The following is a 25469-nucleotide window of genomic DNA, read 5'->3' on the forward strand; positions in this document are numbered from 1 at the left end:
GATGTGGCACTCGGTCCCGTGCTTCAGTTGAGGTGTTAGGGCATGGGTTGGACTCGATGATCTTGAAAGTGTCTGTCTTCCAAGCCAGTGATTCCGTGATTCTGTGACTGAGGCAGCTTTTCCTGCAGCCCTGGAAAGGGCTGTGGGGGCCCTTGGCCAAGGACGGGGATCAGGGCTCATGACAAAGAAGCAAAGGGCTCAAGGCAAAGGCTGACAGGGCAGAACTGCCCCAGCGCGGCCCAGAGCGAGCCTCATCTCCTCCTCCTCACCCTGCGCCCTCTGCACTGCCCTTTGCGGCGCCGGCGGCTCCTCTCGCTGCGGGGCTCCAGAGCGTGCTGGGGCCGGGCCCCTCGTCTTCGGGTAGCGCCGGAGCCTCGGAGGCCAGCGGCTGCTGCTGTGGCCGGCAGGGGACAGCTGCGGCTGCGGCCCTGGGCACGACGAGCTGCCGCGATGGCCGGCTCCTGCCGCGGCTCCTACCTCTACTCTGGCCTCTGCTCCTGCCCTGTGCGCACAGACACGGCCGAGGGCTGCCCGGCAGCTCCCTGCCGCTCCGCAGCGGGCCCGGCCGGGCCGCTGCTCTCTGCGGCCTCTGCCCGCCGCTGCCGGCCCCGCCGCGCTCCCGCCTGCCTCTGCCGCAGCCGGCCCACACGGGAGGCAGCACACTGCGGCCGGCTCGGAAAAGCCCTGCCCGCAAACCCCCCGCCACGGCCTCGGCCTCAGGGCACAGGCTGCCGGTGTCCTCACAGCTGCGAGCCGGCCCGGGCCGCCTGCCCGCCTCGGCCACAGCTCCCGCCTGTGTCTCCGTGGGCGCGGCTGCTCGGCACAGCGGGCTGAGCACAGCCAGCGCCAGCTGCAGCTCCTCACGGGCCCAGGCTCCGGGCGCTCCGAGCCCGCCCTCCCAAGAATCCCAGCCCTGAGGGGCTTGGCGTCCCAATGCATCCCCTGGGGACAGCAGAGTCGGCCGCTGAGCTCAGCCCATGGTGACACCACCAAGTGACCAATGGAAAATTCACCAAATCCTCATCAGAGACAAGAGAAAACTCCCATGGTGCCTGACAGCCTGAAGCAACTGCCAATTCCAGATCATTCCATCCATGTAGGAAAAGAAGCTTTTGCATTAAAGCAGAAAAGAGTTATCGAAAAAGAGGACAGGAACAAACAGCAAAGTTATTTGGACTCATGCTTCTTGTGTCTGTTAGAAAGGCCAAGAAAATGCAATCCTTGCTCTTCTGACACAGCTCTCTCTGTTCATGATGTGGGGCAGGGAGTGCTGATGATGTGCAGGAGCTGATGGAAGGGACAGGGACAAGGATGCAGCAGGCACAGTGCCAAGCTGACAGAAGGATGATCTCTGGCAATGGCACTGAAGGAGAAGAGTTTGCAGGCAGCACAGAAAATGGCTCTTTGTTTGACCTCTTCTTTCAGTGCTGCTAAGAATGTAGCCTGGAGCGAGCTGGGAACACCAGAGCCTGGAGCCCTTTCCAGGCAGGGCTGCATCAGACACAAACCAGCAGGGGACTGAGGAGCCCCTGGGGTGGCAGTGAGCAACCTTGGGCTCTGCTCACTGCTGGTGGCATTTTCTGTTGAACCATCTCCAAGGACTTCTGTTGTGCTCTGTATTTCTAAGGGTTTCCCCCCTTGGTTTTTTTTGGTTGTCTCCTGCACCTTTTTTTCTCCAAATTTTCCTACCCTGTCAGCAGCAGCCCCTGTCCAGAACTTGGCTCTAAAATATCAGCAAAGCAGCTAAGGAACAACAATGGGTGGAATCCTGCGACTCGAGAATTCATATGCCAGAGCCCTGCCTGTGCCTGTGCCTTATGTCAGGACCTCTTTCTCTGTGCAAAAACTAGGGATTAGTGGAGTTTTTTTGCCACAGAGCTCCTGAGAGGCAAATGTTGTGCTAGGTTTCTCAGGAGTGTATCCGTTAAGTTCATTGCTGGCAAAGAGAAAGTAAGGCCAGGGTAGCAGAGCAGCTGGGAGCTGGTCACTTCCTGCAAAGGGCTGGTGTAGGATGTGAGAACACCTCGTTCCAGGAGGGGCGAGCAGGGTAAATGTGCTCAAGGTGCTGCAAATGAGGTTTGGGTTCACTTAGAGAGTAGTCAGGAGTGGTGAGCACTGCAAGATCCAGCTGCAGTCCCCATCCATGTCCCTTTCAGTGCTGGCTTTAGGGTGTCTGCAGCCTGGATCCAGAGCGCCCTGGGGGGCTCCTGAGGCTGCCTTTGCACTCAGGGTGAGGATGCCCAGGAGCCCCTGAGGCCGCACTGGGGACCAGGGCTGGGGCTTGTGGCCTGGCAGGTGTGGCTCTGGGGGCTGTGACATGCCAGGGCATGGGTCACTGTCACTGCCCTCCGCAGCCCTGGCTAGCTCTGTGATGCTCCAGGGACAATGGCAAGAGTGGGGAACTGGCTAGGTTGGGGTTTGCCTGAGCCAGAACCTCTAGGCCAAATGCTGAGCAGCAAAGACCCCTGGAGGACTGAGTGAAGGAAGCAGATGAGGCTCTTCCGCGGTGTAAAGTGCAGCAAATTCATCAGGAGAGGCGGGGGGAAGGCTCTGTAGGTGAGAATTCCCAAAGGGAACAGATGTTGAAAGAACCCCCCAGCACCCCTATGCATGGGTTTTTAAAACCTTTCAAAACACGGGGTGGATACCATATAGTAACCAATAAGCGACTCTCGGGGTGTGGTTTTGAGGGCTACAACAAACCAGAACAAGGGGAAGAGAGAGCTTTGGGATAGGGATTGGATCTTAGGGTGAGGGACAGGGAACTTTCTGGAACAAAGGGTAGGGTTTGGGCTGAGGGATGGGGCAGAGGGGCCGGGTTGTCTTGACAGACAGGGAAAAATCTGGTGAGGAGGGAGGGGATTCCTTGAGAGACACTGGGGTAGGAGGGCATAACACAGGGGAGAGACTAACTGTAATAACTCGGAGAACACTTGAACATACCACTATATAACAGAACATTTGGCTCAATGAACTAACTCACTGCAACACAGAAATTCAGGCTTTCGGCAGGTGAGAGGTGGCACTATTAGAACCCGCAGCAGCTGGTGAAAGCCATCTCTGTCCTTCAGGTTCTTGCTGTGCGGGAAGGTGCTGCGAGTTGTGGTGGCTGCACTCCCCCTTTGCTGGGAGGATGATCTGTACCAGGGGGGAGCAGAAAGCTGCCATGGTGAGCAGAACAGGCTCAGAGCATTACAGTTCAGAGAATGGCACTGCCCCTGAAGGGCAAAAAGCTCGAAAGCATAGAATTCTGTGAAGAACCGTTGCACAAATTTTCCCTTCTAGAACATGCCCATTTTTGTATGCTGTAAATGAATACTCTGGGTTTTATAGAATACATGGGGTTTTTACTTAAGGTTTTTGGGAGAACTCTCAAGTTTATTTCTCTTTGTATTTTACATCCAGCATGCATACAGGTTTTTTTAAATTATAATTTTTCTTTAGTAAATACTTAGGGAAAAATACCTAAGCATTTTTGAATCCTTTGGGATATTGTGATTAATATTCTTAGAAAGAAAACCTTGTTGAACAAGTGTGAAAACACAGAGAGAGGGAAAATAGCATAGACGTCTTTTAGAACAGGGCATGTAAAAAGGACTGCAGAACTGAGTAATTCCTCCAAGGGCAGAATTAGCAAGATATATCACAAAGAGTAACTGCCAAGATACTTTCTTAAACCAGGGGAAATGTGACCTGCAGCCATACGAAGTACAGCCAAAGCAAATGAAAGCCTTTGGAAATGAGGGAATTTTGCCAGTGACATCAGTCTGTCTGGATAACTGAGGGATGCCCATCAATATTGCATACATTCCTCAATATTTGCAATGTCTTTTCTCCCAATTTCTGTGAAATGAATAAGCTGCAGTTGTTTACCATTAACTTAAGCTCTTAGGGGAATTACCAAGCACCATGTATGTTTTTCTGTAGCTGAGCAGGACTTGAGTTTCCCAAATCTTCTACAAAGCAGAAGGGAATCACAGAGTTACTTGTGCTAATGTTAATGAAGGGTTTCATGAAAGCAGGTGAATGAGAGCATTGCATTGTAAAACTTCCACATGCAAGAAAACAGGAGTCCACTTAGAATAAAACATAGAAGGCTAGCATGACATCAGAACAGGATAAAATGAAATTGCTAGACAGGAACGGATGCGTCAGAAATTAGGTGTATCATTTCTGACACATCTGCATGCATTTGCAAGCTAAAACAGAAAAGGAAGGGCAGAGAAAATAAGGAACGAAGATTTGAAAATTGCACTGTGCAGAAGAGACACACAAACCACCAGTGTGAACACAGCTGGGAGATTCAGCTTGGAGATGGATTAGAGTGGAATCCATTCACTGAAGGTCTCTGGTGCACATGAGTGCAAAGACTGAGGAAAAAAAGGAGAAAAGTTTAATTTCTGAAAGCTGTTTAGATTCCTGGAAGCATTGTCTAGAGACCTAAAAATCTAAAGCCTCAGAGAATCTGAACCTAAACCATCCCCAAATGGATTGATCAGGTATGATGTGCACATCTCTGCTGTTTTCAGAGTCAATGAAATTGACAATGAGTGTCTGGAAATTAGGAATGCCCACCCAGATTTTATCTCCATTACTTTAAGAATGCCTCAATAAGGCACTTCAGGAACTGAACACTGACATTCTCACCCCGCTCTATTTATTTTACATTTGAATACAGGCTGGTAGAAGGAGAAATCAGGCTTTAATTTCTCCCCAAATTACCTGTTGCACTTTCAGGTTAGGAGTAGATGTAAAATTCAGCTAATCACTCTCTCTATCCATGAATATTCCACTAGTGAACTGACATACAGAGCATCCATTTTCTCTTTTGCACCTTCCTAAATGGTGCCCAATGAACAGAACACGTGCATAAATCGCACAGAAAATCAACAAAATTGCTGAAATTAACACTCAATTCCATGATAAAAGCTTCTGAGGAAAGGCATGACAGAATCACTGAACAAACTGAAACTTGGAAGAGAAACACCCATTTTAGCACTGATCAAGGGGAAAGAAAAAGAAATGCTGTAAAAATTCCAAGTGGAAGGAAAGGAGAAACACAGGAAGCACAGAAAGAACAAGGCCCTGTCGATGACCTGTGCAAGGTAACTTTGTGCCCCGGCACTGTTAGAGGACATTCCCTGTCATTGGTGCAAGCAGCTGGAGACATAAATGCTGATTGAATTGGGGGCCACAGTCTTGGTAAGTGCAGAGGTGGTTCAATAACGTGACATGAGGGAGTTCCCTCAGAGCAACTGGGATGCCAGAAAGAAGTGAACAGCTCACCACAGCCTGGCCCGCTCGGCTGCTTTTCCTTCTGACCCTCCTGGGGAGGCTCTGACATTTCCTCTTCCCTGATGGAAGTGCAGCTGCTGCCAAGGGAAACGTCCCCACCCTCACTCAGTGTTCCCTGTGCTTGCCAGATGTCCCATCTGCTGTCCCTGCCCAGGAGAGCTGCTCTGCACGGGAGGAGGAGACCGAGCGAGAGCCTGGGAACATCGGCGGCTGCAATCCCTCCTGATCTAGCGCTGTTTATGGATGTGTAGTTGGATTTGGATAGTTACAAGTATAGGGATATTTACATACACTGACTGATATTTGTATAGGGATATTATGTGTGTATATTGTTATATTGATGCGTGTATATTCATCTGTTTACATACTTGTACAGCTCTGTAGCTGTGCATTTCTATTGCTGGGGTTGTTTGGATTATTTTTTTGGTCCATTGATATTTGTGTATTTATAGACAGGTTTGTTATATTTGTGTTATATTGTCATGTTATATGTCATGAAATATGTAATGCATGTTTACATCTCTATATTGTTATGCCTATATAGGTATTTACTTCTATTTATTATGTATGGAGTTGTATAGTTCTAAAATTCTATTTATTTAATTCTGGATCTGAGATTCTTTAGAGAGGGATATTGATGTTTCTGTATTTGTATATGGGCTGTATGGCTGTAGTAATATGTAATAAATTTAATTGTTAAACTTCAATTCAGTAACTTCAATATTTGTGTACAGTGAGTTGCTGCAGAGGGCTGCAATAAAGTAATTTTTTTTTCACTGAAGTTGATATTTGTATATATTTACATAGCACAATTCTCAGAATAAATTAGATTTTAATCATAAATGGATATTTCTGTGTTTCTATATTGGTAGCACAGGTGTTGCAATTTAAAATAAATTTCATTTTTAAACATAAGTTAGTGTTTGTGTATTTGTACATTAGTAGTACGGGTGTAACTATCTGCAATAAATGCAATGTTTCAACGGAAGTGTAGATTTGTGCTACCCAGAGCCATGGGCAGATGTAAATGCTGGAGGATTTTGGCCACGCCAATCTCCAGCCATGCCCAGCACCTGCCCCACCTGCACTCACGCTGGGCAGGGGAAGCGCAGATTTGGGCTGGCAGCAGAGCCCCACGTTGGCTCAGAACTCGCTGCAGAGGCTGCTGAGAAAACTCCGGGGCTCCATGAGCACAGAATCCAAGCAGGAGCCACCCGGGGAGGACAAATCCCTCATCCCACGGGCAGCTCTTTAGGAAAGTGCTCCAAGTGTCCCCTTGAAGCTCATCCCAGAGAGCAGAAGCCAGCAGGGATCCTGAGCCAGCTCTGCTGCCTTTGGCAGCACTTTGGCAAATGAGCTGCAGCAAGAGGGAGGCAGCAGCGACTGCGACTGCTGCAGGCTGGGGATGAAGGAAGGGCCATGGACACAAGTGCTGAGATGCCCCAAAATCCAGAAGGAGGTTGGAGAGCTGGGAATCAACTTGGCATTTCAGTGCCAAGCTCTCACAGGCACTGAAATGATGGAATCCCTTTGTGTGAAGTGACCTGGAAGAACTGACAGGGAGTTGCTGCTAGGATCAGCAGTAGCAGAAAGCAAAAATGTAGAAACACTAGGAGATCATCTAATATACGCCCACAAGCAATGGCTTCAAATATGATCTCATATATTCAATATATTATAATATTTATAATATGTTATTATATTATATTATATATTATTAATTATGTTATGTTATGGTATGTTATGTTATATTAGTCAAAATATATACTATATAATATGCATGAAATTTAATGCACATGTATTTTTGGACAATTTTTTTAATATATATTTTCATTTAACATATATATTTGAAATAGTCTTTCAGCTTGAGAGTGTGATGATTTACAACAGTGCAAAACCATCTGCACACACAGCACTAAGCCCCCGGGTGCGTGCATGCACACCCACCCACTGTGCTTGCTTTTCTCAGCATCTCGGGGCTGCTGTTTGCACAGATTTGGGATGAATTTAACTCGACAGAGCCACGAGTGGGGTGTCCAGCTTGTCATGAGCACTCATGTGGCAATGAACAACACAGAGCTCTCAAATCACATTATCACAGGTTATTTCATTCCTGCTGGGCACTGTGGAACTCTTAAAAGACACAGAAAAGGGGTGGAAAACATTGGCATCATGCTACTGCTGGTGTCCTCCTGGAGGAAAATCTCTTGGGTTTCTTAAGGTGGTAGCTTTCCAAAACCTACGAAAACTGCTCAGCACTGGTAGCCCAATTGTGAATGCTTTTCTTGACTTGGCAAAGCTGGGGTGTTAACAATAGACTCTGTCCTTGGTCCAAATCACCTGCCCTCACCTGCAGACAAAAGCACCACCACCACCACCAGAAGCTACATCAGTCAGCTTTCTCAAAAAGCTGTGTTAAACTTGGTAGAGGACAGGAAAACACATCAGACACTGTGGATTATTGTCAAGACTCTGAGGAACAGTTCCAAAGCAAAGGGCAGCAGCTTCTCTCTGGGCCACTCCTTGTGCCCCAAGGCAGCCGGGCTGCCCTGGCTGCCCAGGACCCTGCGCCCCGCGGGCTCTGCAGAGCTGCACAGCGGGGAGGCAGCTTCGGGCACCTCAGCCCCTGGGCAGGAGGGGCTGCTTGCTCTGCAGGGCTGCCTGTGGGCAAAGCAGGGTGCTGGCCTTCTGCTCTGGGCCCCAGCCTGGCCTTGCAGGGCTGATCCTGTTCCCTGTCTCAAATGTGCTAAAGACAGACTTGTTTGTTTCCAGGTCTGCACAGGTGTGATTTGCACCACAAAATACTGAAGGGCCTGAACAACAGACCCTGACTGAAGCCTCAACAACAGGACCTGAGCCAAAGCTGCCCTCTAGGTGACCTTCCCAAACCAATGTTCCATGTATCTGCTCCTTAACCAAGTGTTATTATCAAAAGGATTGTTGCATCCATTCACTGGTGAAACACGTCTTCACCTTTCTGCATGAGGAAAATTGACATGGCCACACCTGGCCTTGGTTCCTCCTTGAGCCCTGGGCAGGCTCGGGGAGAAAACCAAGAGGAGAATGACACCAGCTGTGCCCCCAGCAGAAGCTCTGGCACATTGCTCGTCCAGCACTGTCAGAGCCGGGCTACTCTCACAGCGCACTCGGGAGCCTCGTGGCCGCCAAAGGTGGAGGCACCGCAGGATTTCCCGGTTCCCGGCCGTGGCTCTGCAGGGCTGGGCTGGGACAGCTTCCCCCAGCTGATGTGCAGCTCTGCATGAAGGGGAAACCATTGGGGTACCTGGTGATGCATCTTCCTGAATCACCAAAAGGACCCTATTGTAATAATGCTGAGGTGCATTGCTTAGCTTATCCTTTCCTGACTCTTTTTTGCACTTTTGCATTACAGTAAATCACATTATTCCTTCAGCTGGTGTCTGTGTCTGCATCTCTGACCCTCTCCACCATCAAAACAAACACACAGCCAGTTTAGCATGAGACCTGCCTCTCTGCCAGCCCATCTCTTGGCAAACACCCCTGGTGGCCATCTCCACAAATGAAATTCCCACTTTGCAACTTCCTTTTCTGCAGGCAGGTGAGAAAAGGAGCCACTCCCAGTTCTGGACACCTCCGGAAACCAGCTGCTTTCAGCAGTCACAACCCTGAAGTATCAACCTCCTTCCTTGACCTGCCACAGAGGATCCCACCAAAAGGCCTTTTGTCCAAGGATACCCACAGAAGAGCTGGAGAAGGGAGCAGTTTGAAACACCACTGCTTCAGAGTTTAAACCTGCCTTTATCAAATGTGCACACACCAACCTGTCCCAAAGGGAAAGCAGGAAGGAAAGAGAAGCTCCTCTCCCACAACAGCAAACTCTGTGCTTCCTTCTGTTCCAGCTGGAGAGTGGAGGCCATGGGCTGCACCTCACTTTGGGAAGGAGCCCTGGGAATTGGCCTGGTCTTGGATGGCAGCAAAAGGAATTCCCCAAAAAGTAGGAAAAGATTCTCTGGAAGCATTAGATTAGGACAGTATTTCTGGAGGAAAAAAAAAAAAAAGAACGGGGAACTTCAAAAAGTTCCCAGACTGAAATTTGTTTGCCAATACACCAACCCCAAAGTCTCTGTGGTGTTTCAGGAAGCTCAGGAATGTAGAGAGCATTTTGAGCAGACACTGGATAGAAGCAAGATGCACAACCCTGCATAGGTTGCCTTAGACCAGAAGCATGCTGCCCTTGGGCAAACAATATAAAGAAGTTTGCCAAGATGTACCCCAGGAAAAGAGATGTGAAGCAAGATGTTCTAGGGACGTGAAGAGAAGATATGGGGCAGAATGTTCTGCTGACACTTTTGCCAATCTGTGTACCCGACTAAAGATATGTTAGCTCTTTGTCCTACACGTAACACTTTGTAACCACTTATAAGTATTCTCCCGTTGCTGAACCCTGCATTGCATATAAATGTACCCTGAGATTTGCAATAAACTGAGCATCGATCATTACCTCCATGAAGATTGATCTCTGCCTGCGGAGGGCTCCTTTCTCTATTACCCCTCTCCTTTTCCCCGTCTCTCTCCCATACACCTTGTTTCTCTATCTGGCGTCCGTATACTTTCTTTCTTTACAGGAATGAACTTGCAAGGCTTGGATAAACACCACTGGTGTCCGTCCCCCAGAGCACGAGCAGCTCCCCAACAAGACTTCAAGACTAAGGGACAAAGCTTCCCCCTTCAGCTCTCCACAGCAGCTCTAGGGAGTCTCTCCCCACTGCCAGATCTCCTTTATCAGTCCACAGTGACAAGAGTTGGCTGCAGGAGGCATTTGCATTGGAGCTCTCCCCAAATGGGGGGAAAAAAAAGGAAGAGGTGATTCCTGTGGAAATACAAAGGCAACGCTGCTTGGGAAGACACCAGTGTGAGTTTGCTACAGCTCTAGGCCAAAAATCCCTTGAAGAAAGCAACATCCATCCATGGGGCAGCACTTTGGCTTTGATATCAATGCTAACAAAATTGCTTCCCATTCCTGCTGCTGTAGCTGACTCCGAATCACGAGAAATGTGCCAACTCTGCCAAAGACAGGCAGACATAGTGAAATAAAACCAGCTAGTCTGTGGAAAAGGAGACCAAATGAATGTTTTCCAATCACCCCTTTTCATCCTTTTCCCAGCCAAAACAGAGCAATGTCCTTCCTCTCTGTCACCGATGGTGACCCAGGCACGGGATGCAGAGTGGGGATAACCTGCTGTGCTGTGCCGTGCCGTGCTGTGCAGAGCCGAGCGGAGCCGAGCCGAGCCGAGCCGAGCCGAGCCGAGCCCGGCCAGCCCCGGAGCCGCCCCGCCCGCGCTGTGCCCGCAGCCCCGGCTCTGTCACGCGCGGCCCCGCGGGCCCGAGCGCAGTGCTCCCCTCAGGCCGCGCGCCGCCGGCGCAGCCGCGGCCGTTGCGCTGCGGGCGTTGTGGCCACAGTCGGCGATCGATGCCATGGCGGAGCTGCCGCTGCCCGCCGGGCTCAGCGCCCGCACCTTCCCCGCCAAGCTCTGGCGCCTGGTGAACAGCCCCCGCGTCCGCTCCGTGCGCTGGGACAGCCGCGCCCAGGGGCTGCTCATCGACCGCTCCCTCTTGGAGCGGGAGCTGCTCAGCTCGGGCCGCGCCCACAGGGGCCGTGGCCATGGGCCGGCCCCGGTCCCACACACCTTCAGGGCCACGCAGTTCCGCAGCTTCGTGCGGCAGCTCTACCGCTACGGCTTCCGCAAGGTGCCGGGCTGGCTCGGCTCGGCTGCGCCGGGCGATGCCGGGGCCTGGCTCCACTACAGCAACCCCTGCTTTCGCCGCGACCGCCCCGACCTCCTGCTCCGCATCAAGCGCCGGAGCGCGGCCAACAGGCAGCGGCCGGCGGCGGGCCGGGATGGCCGCAGGCGCCCGCCCCGCGGCTCCCAGCAGCTCCCCGGGGCGCGGCCGCTGCCGGACGGGCGGCACGGGCGCGGTCGCTTCACACCGCTGCCCAGGGAGCGGCCGCCGCTGCCGGCCGGGCGCCCGCCCAGCGGCTTCCTCCTGCTGCACAGGGAGCGGACGCTGCCGGACGGGCGGGAGCTGCGCAGCCCCCGGCCCGGCCGCCTCCAGCAGCACCCCGTGGAGCGGCCGCTGCTCGCCCGGCGCCCGCCCTGCGGCTTCCACCTGCTGCACAGGGAGCGGCCGCTGCCGGCCCGGCGGGAGGGGCCGAGCCGCTTCCAGGAGCTCTACGGGGAGCGGCCGCCGCCGCTCGGGCGGGAGGGGCCCCGCAGCCGCTCGCAGGAGCTCTACGGGGAGCAGCTGCCTCCGGCCGAGCGGAAGGTGCTCGCCATCCAGCCCTGCAGCTTCCAGCAGCTCCACAGGGAGCAGCAGCCCCCAGCCTACGACGCACGAGGTAAGAAAAGAGTTGTAGCCTTGTTTTTCCAAAAGGTCCTGAATAGTGACCGTTTGAAGTATTTTCCCACAAGGCTCTGCCATTCTCGGCCAGAAGTTGTCAAGCCTACTAGGAAGGGGCACCTAGGAGGCCAAAAGATTCTCTGCCTGGTTTTGCTGTGTGCTTCCCGTGATGTTTGATCCACAGCAGCACTAGAGCTCTGTGTCCCACAGCCACGTTGTGGAGCCTGACCAATGTGTTTGGATTCTTGCAGCCACCCCGGGCACTTCAGGGCCCAGCACTCCACCCGGCAGTGCAGCCTGTGCAGCATGGATGGCCTCCAGCTCAGCACAGAACGCACCTGGGGAGGAGGAATGGCCACCAGCAGATCTGGGCCTTGCCGTAGAGAAAATGATTCGGGAGATCAGGAGGTCCCTGTCTGAAAGATCTCCCTCTGCTCAGGTAATTCCATTGGACTGGGATAAAAGGGGCTGGACTGAGAACTTGTGAACCTTGTTACATGGTTAAGAAGCAAAGGCTTCTTTAATTGAACTTATTTCATTATTATTTAGTTATTGAATTATTCTTGGTAAAGAAAGATTTCTAAAAGAGGGGATGAAGAAGAAATGAAGAAGAGGTTTTACTTGCTGGGAAAGAGAAGAAGAGTGTTTGGAGAAGTGGCACTGAAGGCCAAATATCCCGTGCAGGGAGGGGTATGCCAGAGATGCCTCTGTTGCAGCTGCAGCAGATGTGGGCTGTGCCTCTTTTGGGTGGGAAGGCCAAGGCAAAGCAAAGGCTGGGCTGCAGCTGCAGCTCTCTGTCCTTTGCAGATTATTACACTGTTGGCCAAAGAATGTCTGTCTTTCTGTTGATGTGCTGACCCATTGCCTGCAGTACATTTGTGATTATGACTCAAGGGGGAGAGTGGGATTTTTCGGATTTGCCAATGCCTTATTCTCAAGTGGCATGACTTTTGTCTTCTGTAAGGTCACACATAGCAGCTTAGAGAAGCATTTTATTCCATAATAAAAGGAAACATTGCAGGCTTGGAACCATCTTCAGAATCTTTAGGGTTCTGATGGACGGACTATGGCAGAAGAGATGAATGTTCTGAAACTGGTCATAGGGAGAATATCTTTGTGTCCAAAGGTAATTTGCTTCATTGTGGACGTTTGCTTCCTCAGTATAGAGTATAGGAATAGAAACAATACTTGGTTGTCTGAATTTTCCTGTCTTTTGGGTTGGTTTTTTTCCCCACCCTAACGATTTACAGATTTTTGCCACTGATCACAAATGTGATCCTGGAAATAGCCTGGGTGCATCAATGTTTGCCTGGATGACACAAGCGGGGCAGCAGCAGAGGGCTCGGAGAAGCAGCACCTTGTGATGGGTTGTGTGAGCGCTTGGCTGGGGGTGCTGAGACTGCCAGGCAGAAATGTGTGCTTTGCCTGTGGGTTTGCAGCACACAGCCCTGAGCAGGGCTGGGAGCCGTGCTGGCAGCAAGGAGAGCCCCTGGCTTTGTGTTGGCTGATTTCTCACAGCTCTGGGATAAGGCAGGGTCAGAGCGTGGGGGCACGTCCCCTCACTTGGTGTCTTCTGGTTTTCTGTGTTCATGTTTTGTCTCAAAGGTCATTTTGTGAGAGCTTCAGTTTCACCTTGGCCCCCTGAATCCTGAGTTTAAAAGGCTTGTCATGTGAACTGTGTGGGCAGTGTTCCCTCCTCTGGTCTCCATGTCCTTTGGGATTGGAGAAGGACAGTTACTGTATCCCTGATATGATTCCAGCAAAATAGTGAGTGATCTTTGAGTTTCTTTCTTTCTGTTTTTCTGCTCAGGACAATGTTGGTGTTGCCCCTGATTCTTCAGGAGGGGAGCCTGCGAACAGAGCTGCAGCAGAGGAAGCTTCATCTGGCACCGAGAGCTGCAGGAACAGTTCCCAGGAGCCCGAGGAGCCTGGTAAGGACAGAGCCCACACTGGTTTAGAGAGCTGTGAGATGGCTGCCCTGAGCAGGGTTGGTGCTTCCTGGTGCCTTGAGTTCAAATCCTGTGCTGGCACAACTTCCCTGAGCCCTGCCCTCCAGGCTTCTCCAGAGGCTCTGACACGGAGTCCTCTGCTGGGGCAGAGAGCAGGGAATAAACCTGACCTTGTGCGAGTTGTGTCACCAAGCCGGGTGTCCCAGTTTTGTGATGAAGTTGGAGGATAAATTTACTACAGGGTGCCAGGAGAGGCCAGGCTGAGCGACACTTGAAGGAACAGGGAAAAAAAAGAGCAAAAAGTCAGGGTAGAAGTCCAAATCACTGACTAAATGTAATACCAGTGGTTGTGACCCACAAGAAAAACAAGGAGCACAACATCAGAGGCCAAGTAATTGAAAAATCACGGTAACTCCAGTATCAGAAGGAAAAGCTTGAATGACCCCTGATTAGGGAGGCCTAAGAGGAGAGAAGGAGCACTGTGGATCCATTCCTTAGCCCAGCTGGTGCAGCCTGCAGGCCTTGTAGGGAGCTCTGTCCCTCCCAGCCCTTCCTGCCAGAGCTGATGGTCGAGTTGGAGCAGCTGCTGCTCCCTGCAGAGGGCAGTTTGTAGATGGCAGGTAATGGAGCTGGTTCATGACTCAGCTCCCAGCACCTTCAGCTTCAGCCATTTCAGTGAGGACTGAGGTCTCTCTATCAGCTCAGAGAAAGAACAAGGCTGGGCTTCCTTGTGGCCGCTGGGACTGTCTGTGTTTCAAGCTCTCCTGGGTGCCCTTTGCACTGCAGGGGCTGAGACTTCATTGAGATACTTCAATGTTTTGAAGCACACTTTTGAACACTTGGAATGGTCCCTGTTCTTTTAAGGGCAGATTGCTTCAAATTGCCAAGTGAGAGTCTGCCTGTCAGGCCATCTTTGACAGCCCCTGGTAGAAGGCCAATTCCTGCCCAAGGGAAAGGTGCAGAAGGGCCAATATTGACTGAGCGTTCCCTTTGCTTCCCAGATGCCACGTGACCAATATCTCCAGGAGGGCTGGAAGAGACAGGGGAGAGCCTGTGACCATCAGGCAGGTAGAACTCCTCTGTTTGTAGATATGTTTATAGATTTCTATGGTTTTAATTATTAGTGGATATAGTTCCATTTATAGAGGATAATGTTCTATTTCTATGGACATATATTGATAGGTCTGTGTAGTTAAATGTGGATATTTATATAGTTATAAATGTGATATATTTTATTATATATTTACATTAAATATTTTCAGAATTAGATTCTTATATGTGTGGAGTAAAATACTTATATAAATATATATATATTTATGAAGTTACATTTATAAACATGTATAGTTATATAGTAGGAGGAACAGGAATGTTTAGATGGAGAGGTTGATGGAAGGATTGCTGTTTGTGTAGGCCTAGGCTGCATTTGTACCTCTTTCCCCCCTCAGCTGCCTTTTTCACCTCTTGCTTTTCCCCCCTGCCCCCTGTGTCCCCTGTCCCTGTGCTGGGTCCGAGCTGGCAGCCGGGCCGGGTGGAGCAGCACTTCCAGCCCCGGCTGTCCCTGGAGCGGTGGGAGCTGCCGCTGGCCCCAGGCACTGTCCCTGAGGAGCTGCTGAAGGACGGTGAGACTGAGGGGGCTGAGGGGGCCGTGGCGCTGAAGGGACAGTGACCCTGAGCTGCTGCTGGGGCTGAGGGCTGTGGGGCAGCCGAGGGCCATGGTGGCACTGAGGTGACAGGGAAGTGGCACAGGCTGGCAGGGTGGTGGTTCTCAGGGGACGGGATGGCTCAGAAGGGACTGAGGGGCATGAGAGGAATGTGAGGGGCTGAAGAAACTGAAGGGAGCTGGGGCTTCACCGAGAGCATGGCGGGGCTGAGGGGATGGAGGGGGCCAGCAGGGAGCACAGAGGGCTCCAGGACTGCAGCTCTGCCAGGCCTTGGAAGCAATTCCAGAGGCTCTGCTTTTGCCACAGCAGCCATGAAGACCTTGAGGACAGCTGGAGACTGACGGGAGCCAGCAGGGAGGAGCTGAAGGCCAGCAGCGAGAGAAGTGAACGGGGCCCTGCTGCTGCCAGCCTGGAGAGAGCCCGGCTGAGGCCACAGGCCCGGGGAGGCAGGTGGGGCTGAGGCTGCCGTGGGCTGTGGCCGTGGGCACTGCCCGGCGGGGCAGGAGCGGGCCCTGCCCGTGCTGGGGCTGCTCAGCGCAGCTGCCCCGGCTGGCACAGGGGCTGTCCTTGGGCAAGGCAGCTGTGCCAGCAGGGCCCGGGAGCTGTGCCGGCTCTGCCGGGGCTGCGGGACAGTCCCGCCGCGGCTGCGCTCACCACAGCCCGGCCCGCCCGGCTGCTTTCTCCTTCTGACCCCCTGGGGAGGCTCTGACATTTCCTCTGCCCTGATGGAAGCGCAGCTGCTGCCAAGGGAAACATCCCCACACTCACTCAGTGTTCCCTTTGCTTCCCAGATGTCCCATCTGCTGTCCCTGTCCAGGGGAGCTGCTCTGCACGGGAGGAGGAGACCGAGCGAGAGGCTTTGAAGATGGGGCAGCTGGGATCCCTCTGCTTTGAGTTCTGTGTAGACATGTCTAGAATTGCATTGTCCATTTGGATAGACATGTCTGTCCATCTCTAGACATATCTGTTATGTAGAAATGTCTAAAGATATCATTTGGATATGCACATTTGTGGGTTGCTATTTGTATAGGACTATTTTTGTATGTGTGGTGTTTAGGGATGTACCCTCTGTATATATGTACGTGTATATATACATATTTGTTTGTAATTACATCTATGTATATTTCTATCGAAGTATACATGGATGTTATTGTATCTGTTTAGTTCTGTTTCCTATATACAGTTGTGTTGCTATTTATTCATTTGTAGTTATATGTAATAAATTAAGTTGTTAAATGCCTAATTGATCTTTGTGTATAGTGAGTTGTTGTAGAGGTTGGCAATAAATTTAGTTTTGTTAACTGAATTAGTATTTGTATATTTTTACACAGACTGGTTGTAATAATCTAATAAATTCCTGGTTTTAACTTGAATTGAGATTTGTATAGTTCTATATTGTCAGCGTGAGTGTAGCAATTTGTAATAAATGACATTTTTCAGCTGAAATTGATTCTTGTGTATTTGTGGATCAGCAGTGCTGGTGTAGCAATCTGCAAGAAATGCCATTTGTCAGCTGTGATGGGTGTTCTGTGATCTGTGCTACCCAAAGCCATGAGCAGGTGTAAATGCTGGAGGATTCTGGCCATGCCAATCTCCGGCCATGCCCAGCACATGCCCCACCTGCACTCAGGCTGGGCAGGGGAAGTGCAGATTTGGGCTGGCAGGAGAGCCCCACGTTGGCTCAGAACTCGCTGCAGAGGCAGCTGAGAAAACTCCGGGGCTCCACTGAGAGTAGCACTCCAAGCAGGAGCAACCCTGGCAGGAGAAATCATTCACAATGAAAAAAAGAGAGAAAATGTGGCAAAGCAGATGTGGGGATACTCTGTGAGGCTGATAAAATGCTCTGAATCACCCCTGCCTAGGCACGTCTTCTGCAAAAAGGTTTTGTGAAAAACTGAACACCTCCCATGAAATACAGACTGCTCTTTCCCCTTCACTTACCTCGCTGTGTGAGTGGAGACACTCTCTCCTCATCACTGAGAATTTTTGCCCTTCAGCACCTCACATTTAATCAAAGATTATGTACTACCCTGGCACCATTAATGAAAACAGCCCAGCCCTGGTGGCAGTGTTTGCAAAGTCTTCCCTCCTCCTGTCCCCACATGTGACAGACGGAACCATCCCCTTCTGTCCAAACTGTGCCTGAGCTGAGTGAGGGCTCCAGGAGCTCAGGATGTGCAAGAGCACTGCACGTGGGAAGGTTTAGCAAAGCTTCCTAAGCACCAATAATCTGGGTTTGCCAGTCTTCCCCTGCAATATTGTCCTATTCAAGAATGATCTTGGAGAACGCTGTGCCTCCAGCTCACTCAAGAAAAGTTTGTTTCCTTCAAGGCTTGAATAGAGGAAAATAAAAATTGTGGTTTTTAGAGTGAAATTCGGGGGGTGGTGCAGCTGGGTTCGCTCCACTATTTGCTGTGGAAAGTAGGGCAAAAGCTTTAAATTCCCAGCAGAAGCTGACTACCAGCCCACAAAGACCTGAATGAGGCCCAGGTGGGCTTGCTGCACGCTGGTCCAAGGGAAAAGCTGGAACAAAGTCCCCTTTTATTGCAGATGGAGTCTGTACTAGTGTCTCCAGGGCTGTCTGTGGTAAGACACGGAAATCCAGCCAGAAACTGTGGATATGAGAGCTCCAACAGCAACCTGCTTCTCCAGGGTGAGGGACGAGGCCAGCCCAAAAGCCTGGAAGAAGGTGCTGTGGGCACTGGAGAAGGCCCGGCTGTCCTTGTGCAGGGATGGCCTTCAAAGGGGACCTCACACCTTGTGCTGCTGACCAAGGGCAGCTGGTGGCCTTCCACAAAATGCTTCTTTTGTCCAGCTCTTGGAAAAGTTCCAGCCAGCAACAATTCCTGCTGCTCACACCAGCCCTTTCCAAGCAGGAGGAATTTCAGCAGCAGCCTGACAGCTTAGTGGCAGGAGAATAAAATACTCAGCTGAGCGTTATCAACTCTCTGTCAGAAGCCACATCTTCACCCCCTCATCTCCTCCAGTTGTCTCAGATGTGGAGGAAGCAGCAGGAAATCTCTGATCCTGGAAGGGAAAGCAGAAGGAGGAGAGGCGGTGTCCGGTCCCTGGGGCCTTGGGAGCAGTGAGAGCCATCCAAAACAGGATCTCTGCTGGGCTGTGGAGATAAGAGTGACCAATCAGCAATGCCCTGTATCAGACTGGAGCCATCTGTGAAAGTGAGCATGGAAATCTGACCTTGCAAAACAGAGGAAAAGGTGTCTTTGGGTATTTGCCAAACCTCGCAGGGGCTCTGAGCCACCTGGTCTAGTGGAAGGTGTCCCTGCCTATGGCAGAGGGGTTGGATCTAGAGGGTCTTTAAGGCCCCTTCCAACTCAAGCCCTTCTCTGAGTCTGAATTACAAACCCACAATGACAAAGAGAACACAGCAAACCTGGCCTCCGCTGGGTTGTTGGAGATGTCTGCAGTCACTTGTGTCACCTGGAGACTGGTTTGGATCTGGAGAAATTTTCATGGTCTCACAGTATTTCAGTGTGACTTTCCTGGTTCAGGGCCCCAAAAGATGCCAGAACAGATTATCTGCAAGCACAGAATTGGTTAAGCTGCCTGTGAACCTGATGGGAGAAATGTATTCATGTTATTGCAGCGTTTACCCTGTACCCTGGTGATATTTGGTTTCCATTTTGATGATGCAATGTTCTTGCACAATGCTTGTATATGCAAAAATACTGGCTTTACATCCTAATTCCATCTTCACACAAGGATGTGTAATCCCTCAGAAATGTTTAACACAGAGCCATATTAGCTTTGGGCTGGGTGGTATGGGTTGTTTAAAGTGTGTGATGAGTAATGGCAGCTCTTACAAATACCCCTCTTGTTAATTTGGGTCTGCCCTTTATCAGCCCTGTTGCATAGAAATCACTTCTTTACAGCAGAGACTAAATGAAATTCCTTCATACAGATGAGAATTGTGCAATTCAGGCTGATTAAAGGGGAAGTTTTCTGTTATTGTGAAAGGACAATCTAGATAACCTCTTTGCTGTACATCCTGGAGGGGCTTTGCAGTTAAGAGTGAAAAGGAAAAAGACATTTCTCTTAAGAAGTGTCTTGAAAGAGCTTTTTGTATTACCAGAAGCAGCTACATTGATATTGACCTCCACAATTATAAATGCACAACAACCACTTAGGTGACTAAATCTGGCCATGACTTTTAGCTGCAATTCCAAAATCTCATCAAATATGTTGCTATCCTTTAAACAAGGAAGGAGAGCACAAATACCAACAATTCTCATCAGCCTTCTGGGTTGGAAAGACCATTTAATTTATGCTCCCTTAGCTGTCAGCCTAAACTCTGCTGTGCAAACCTTAGGTCTATGTTGGACCTTATAAACTTCTTGAGCATCAACTTAGGTGCAACCCTGCTACAAAACCCTTCAGGCACCACACTGATTTAGAGTGGCAGGACTTCACTGTTCTAGCAGACAATTTACTTTACTTGCTCCTGCAAGTCATTTCCAGAGTGGAAGTGAAATCAGTGCCTTGCTATCTGGATGTGATAGGATTTTCTTCCTGTCCCAACAGACAACAGGGGAAGAGATTTGTTTCTATTATACCATTACATCTAAATCTTTGGTTTGAGAGCAAAAGGAAAATGTTCCTTTAAGGAGTTCTGCCCGGACTTTTTGGCATGAGGACAAACTGTGGTGTGCTGGCAGGAGCAGCACTGTCCCTGTGGGTGCAAACCCCCTGAAGGATGAACAGGCTGCTGTCACAGGGGCCACACCTGCAGCATGAAAACCCACCGTGCCACTAACTCAATGCAAACTAAACACAAGTGACTCAGCTCTGCATCCTCAGCAAGGACTTGCCTCTGCAGAGATGTTACTGACAGACTCAGCTCTTGTTTGCAAGGGCTGTTAAATTGTCACACAAATCAACCACCCCTCCCTCTCTTGTCCTTCTTGGCGTCCGGCTGCTGAGCTGCTGCTGAGAAAGAAGAGGCAGAGTCCTTCAGGGCAAACGGGGACTTTCCAATGGGCAGAAACTTCCTCCTTTCTTTTGTTTTCAGTGACAACAGAGGGGTTTGTCATCAGTCCCTGTGTCAGCAGGGAAATTGTGCCTGCCCATCACACCTAGGTGTCGAAGGAAGGAGACCAGGACACCAGATGGTTGATCACAGGTCCAGTTTATTGAAGAAAGCATCAAACACTTATACAACAAATAATAAGCTTATGAATATTCTGTAAGCCAAGCAATCTATTGGTTAAACTATACCATTAACTCTTCCTCATTCCTTAGGGGTTACATCTCTCTTTTCTCATGTCTCTTTCACTATTTGTTATCCTACTACAGCTAGGCCCAAGGACACACTATGTAGCAGGTGCAGAACTTGGAATTAGCCACAGCTTTGTACTTTTCCAGTCTCTAGTCAGCTAAATTTCCCAACACCTAGGATCTGAACAGCCTGGATTTTTATTGGTGTAAAACCCACAGTGACCTGACCTTCTGCAGAAATATGGAGAGAAGAGTCAAAAGGGATTCCTGGAATGTTGCAATAAGCAGATAGTGGTATTAAACATATATAGATAAAAAGGCATAAAAGCTCATAAAAGCATCTGGAACTGATGTAAACCTAATAAACAAAAGCATTTTATTGTAATAAAGAGTGAGGGTTGCAGACCACAGTGTGAGAAATAGCTACCCACTTTTCATAGTTTAGGAAGGTTTATTAAACCTTATCAAAAATACAACAGAAGATTGAATGAAGAAAAAAGGTTACAGCACCAGGAGCAAAAGATTTTCCCCACCATGTTCTCAGGCCCCTCACAATGGAGGTTTTCCCTTTTTAACCCTTTAACCTCTCCTGAAGTTCTGTCCATCAACCCTTTCTTCACTGTCCACTGGTGGAGATCTCTTCCTCAAATCCTGATTGGGGGTCAGGTGTGGCCATAGTGCCAAGCCAGCCCTCCCAGATGTCCCAACCCCAGCTGTCCCTTGATAACCACGTGAGCGGTACAGCACAACTATAAATCTATAAACTTTTCTTAACCTATATACATTGTGAAAAAACGCCAATCACTTGTTTTTAAAATTTTAAAAGTTTAATAGTAATAAAATGGTTCTAAAAATAGTAATGCAATTAGAATAATTTGGACAAGTTGAATTAGGACAATATGAGACAATAGAGACAAAGAGTTACGGATGTCCGGGTACCTTTTTCTGGACAGCAGGAGCCTGAAAAAGGACCCCCGTTAACGAAGGATTAACCCTTAAAAACAATAATCCATTGCATATTCATACACTTCACACATGATGCATAAATTCCATTCAAATACAGGATTCTGTCTGGTCATCATCAACTTCTTCCTTCTAATCCTTACAGTGCCTTCGAGGCAGGAAAAAGTTCGTTTCTTCTGATAAGAGAGCAATAAATTCTTTTTCTCTGAATGATTCAGGTGTCCTGTGGCTGCTATCTGGTGCGAGTGCCTCATTCCTTCCTTAAAAACTCCCACTGACATAGTTCTTATTTTAACTACAAAAGTTACCTTTTAATTACAAGACTACATTTATCATATTATTAAATTGTTAATACAGCACTACTACTCAATACATCAAAATACATATGGTAAATATCTGCATAGAGCCATATAATATGCGTTTTTCACACACATTATCTTTCTCTATTAATTGTGAGAGTCAATCATCACATGACTCAACTGTCACAACAGGAAAAGAAGTTTCTGGTGGGAGGGACACTGGTTTTTAAGGTAGGACCTGTTCTAGAGGTTTGATTTGTTCCCTCTTTCAGATTACAAGGAAGTCATGGTGTTCCAGAGTAGAAGCTGGTGCCAAAAGTTTGAGAACAGGATGTGATAAGATCACCAGAGTATTTTATCTGTATCTAGGAAGAAGCCCTGCAGAGCTTCTTTTTGGCTTTTCCTGAAAGTAGAAGTCCTATTTTTACCAAGAATTTTGATCTCTTGGTGTTTTGGAGGAAGGAAAAGAAAACAACAAAGCACCTGAAGTCTGCATTGAGGTGAGGTGTATCCCAGAGGGCTGAGGGCTCACCAAGGCAAAAGAGACCCTCCTGTGACCGTGGTGACAGGGGTTTTCAGGTGAAGGGAGAGATGAGAATGTTGACTCCATGTTCAAAAGGCTTTATTTATTATTTTATGATATATATATATTGCATTTTAACTACACTAAAATGGAAAAGAAGGTAAGGTTTCCTCTCAGAAGCTAGCTAAGCTAAGAATAGAAAAGAATGATAACAAAAGGCAGCTCTCTCAGACTCTGTCCGAGATAGCTTGGTCCTTGATTGGCCACTAATTATAAACATCCAAGATGGGCCAATCACAGTTGGACCTGTTGCATTTCACAGCAGCAGATAACCATTGTTTACATTTTGTTGCTGAAACTGCAGCTTCTCAGAAGGAAAAATCCTAAGAAAGGATTTTTCATAAAAGATGTCTGCAACATGTCACCTTTTTTGTTTAGTGAAATTAAAAAGAAAAGTGTTTGTAATTTTCTCTGCTGGGCTCATGCAGAGGAAAGGACAAACACTTGACAGGTTATCTGTTGCCAATCAAATTTCACTCAAGTGCTCCTGTGGAATGAACAGGGAATTTCTTCACCTGTAGAACATAAAATTCTATCATACCACTAAAACAATTTTACAATATAAGATAAAGCAAAAACAATGCAAAGAAAATTCAAGTTCAAGGAGCTGAGTTTCAGGAAAAGTCCATGGACTGAAGATATTCCTCTTTGCCATCACTGAAAGTCCCTTTTGGTCCTGAAAAAGGCTTGCTACAGAAAAATCCATCAATAGTTATCAAAAGTCCATTGACAGTCATCAAACAAAATGCTTTTGAGCTGCTGCCAGCACTTTCAACCCTTTTCTTTTTTTTTTTTTCTTTTTTTTTCTTTTTTTGTCTTTTTGTCTTTGTCTGAAAGAGCAGCAGCAGCAGAGCAGCCAGAGAGGCCTTGGGGGACCCTGGCCCATGTGGACGGACAAGGAATCCCAGATCTGGCCCACAAAGCGGTGGCCCAGGACCAGAAGGGGGAAGCAAAACCCCCAACCCCATCAGGAGGCCGGGAGATGGCCCTGGCCCAGGGACCCGAGCCCAACAGCCCAGGCCCAACCCACGAGGCAGGCTCTGCCTTGCCACAGGCCTGCACCCTGCTGCCAGTACAAAGGCTGAATGGGCCAAACGCTTCTTTTCCCCAATATCACCAAGGCACACCGGCACTGGGGGAATTTAAGATGCCCCAAAGATCACCATCTCAGGTCTGGGAATGTTTGTTCGCCACAATTATTCTTTTTTTGCTTTTCTGCAGTAATATTGTCATCATCTATTCCTTCCAGACAATCTTTTCCTACTTTTTGGGGAATTCCTTTTGCTGCCCTCCCAGATCAGCCTAATTTCCAGGGCTCCTTCCCAAAGTGAGGTGCAGCCCATGGCCTCCACTCTCCAGCTGGAACAGAAGGAAGCACAGAGTTTGCTGTTGTGGGAGAGTGGGAGAGGAGCTTCTCTTTCCTGCCTGCTTTCCCTTTGGGACAGGTTGGTGTGTGCACATTTGATAAAGGCAGGTTTAAACTCTGAAGCAGCTGTGTTTCAAACTGCTCCTTTCTCCAGCTCTTCTGTGGGTATCCTTGGACAAAAGGCCTTTTGGTGGGAGCTCTCTGTGGCAGGTTAAGGAAGGAGGTTGATACTTCAGGGTTGTGACTGCTGAAAGCAGCTGGTTTCTGGAGGTGTCCAGAACTGGGAGTGGCTCCTTTTCTCACCTGCCTGCAGAAAAGGAAGTTGACAAGTGGGAATTTCATTTGTGTAGATGGCCATCAGGGGTATTTGACAAGAGATGGGCTGGCAGAGAGGCAGGTCTCATGCTAAACTGGCTGTGTGTTTGTTTTGATGGTGGGGAGGGTCAGAGATGCAGAGACAGACACCAGCTGAAGGAACAGTGTGATTTCCTGTAATGCAGAAGTGCAAAAAAGAGTCAGGAAAGGATAAGCTAAGCAATGCACCTCAGCATTATTACAAAAGGGTGCCTCTGGTGATTACAGAAGATCCATCACCAGGTACCCCAATGGTTTCCCATTCATGCAGAGCTGCACATCAGCTGGGGGAAGCTGTCCCAGCCCAGCCCTGCAGAGCCACGGCCGGGAACCGGGAAATCCTGCGGTGCCTCCACCTTTGGCGGCCACGAGGCTCCCGAGAGCGCTGTGAGAGTAGCCCGGCTCTGACAGTGCTGGACGAGCAATGTGCCAGAGCTTCTGCTGGGGGCACAGCTGGTGTCATTCTCCTCTTGGTTTTCTCCCCGAGCCTGCCCAGGGCTCAAGGAGGAACCAAGGCCAGGTGTGGCCATGTCAATTTGCCTCATGCAGAAAGGTGAAGACGTGTTTCACCAGTGAATGGATGCAACAATCCTTTTGATAATAACACTTGGTTAAGGAGCAGATACATGGAACATTGGTTTGGGAAGGTCACCTAGAGGGCAGCTTTGGCTCAGGTCCTGTTGTTGAGGCTTCAGTCAGGGTCTGTTGTTCAGGCCCTTCAGTATTTTGTGGTGCAAATCACACCTGTGCAGAGCTGGAAACAAACAAGTCTGTCTTTAGCACATTTGAGACAGGGAACAGGATCAGCCCTGCAAGGCCAGGCTGGGGCCCAGAGCAGAAGGCCAGTACCCTGCTTTTGCCCCCAGGCAGCCCTGCAGAGCAAGCAGCCCCTCCTGCCCAGGGGCTGAGGTGCCCGAAGCTGCCTCCCCGCTGTGCAGCTCTGCAGAGCCCGCGGGGCGCAGGGTCCTGGGCAGCCAGGGCAGCCCGGCTGCCTTGGGGCACAAGGAGTGGCCCAGAGAGAAGCTGATGCCCTTTGCTTTGGAACTGTTCCTCAGAGTCTTGTCATTAATCCACAGTGTCTGATGTGTTTTCCTTTCCTCTCCCAAGTTTAACACAGCTTTTTGAGAAAACTGACTGATGTAGCTTCTGGTGGTGGTGGTGGTGCTTTTGTCTGCAGGTGAGGGCAGGTGATTTGGACCAAGGACGGAGTCCATTGTTAACACCCCAGCCTTTGCCAAGTCAAGAAAACCATTCACAATTGGGCTACCAGTGCTGAGCAGTTTTCGTAGGTTGTGGAAAGCTACCACCTTAAGAAACCCAAGAGATTTTCCTCCAGGAGGACACCAGCAGTAGCATGATGCCAATGTTTTCCACCCCTTTTCTGTG

The sequence above is a fragment of the Melospiza melodia genome, unplaced genomic scaffold (assembly GCF_035770615.1).
Source record: "Melospiza melodia melodia isolate bMelMel2 unplaced genomic scaffold, bMelMel2.pri scaffold_45, whole genome shotgun sequence".
NCBI classification, from domain to species: domain Eukaryota; kingdom Metazoa; phylum Chordata; class Aves; order Passeriformes; family Passerellidae; genus Melospiza; species Melospiza melodia.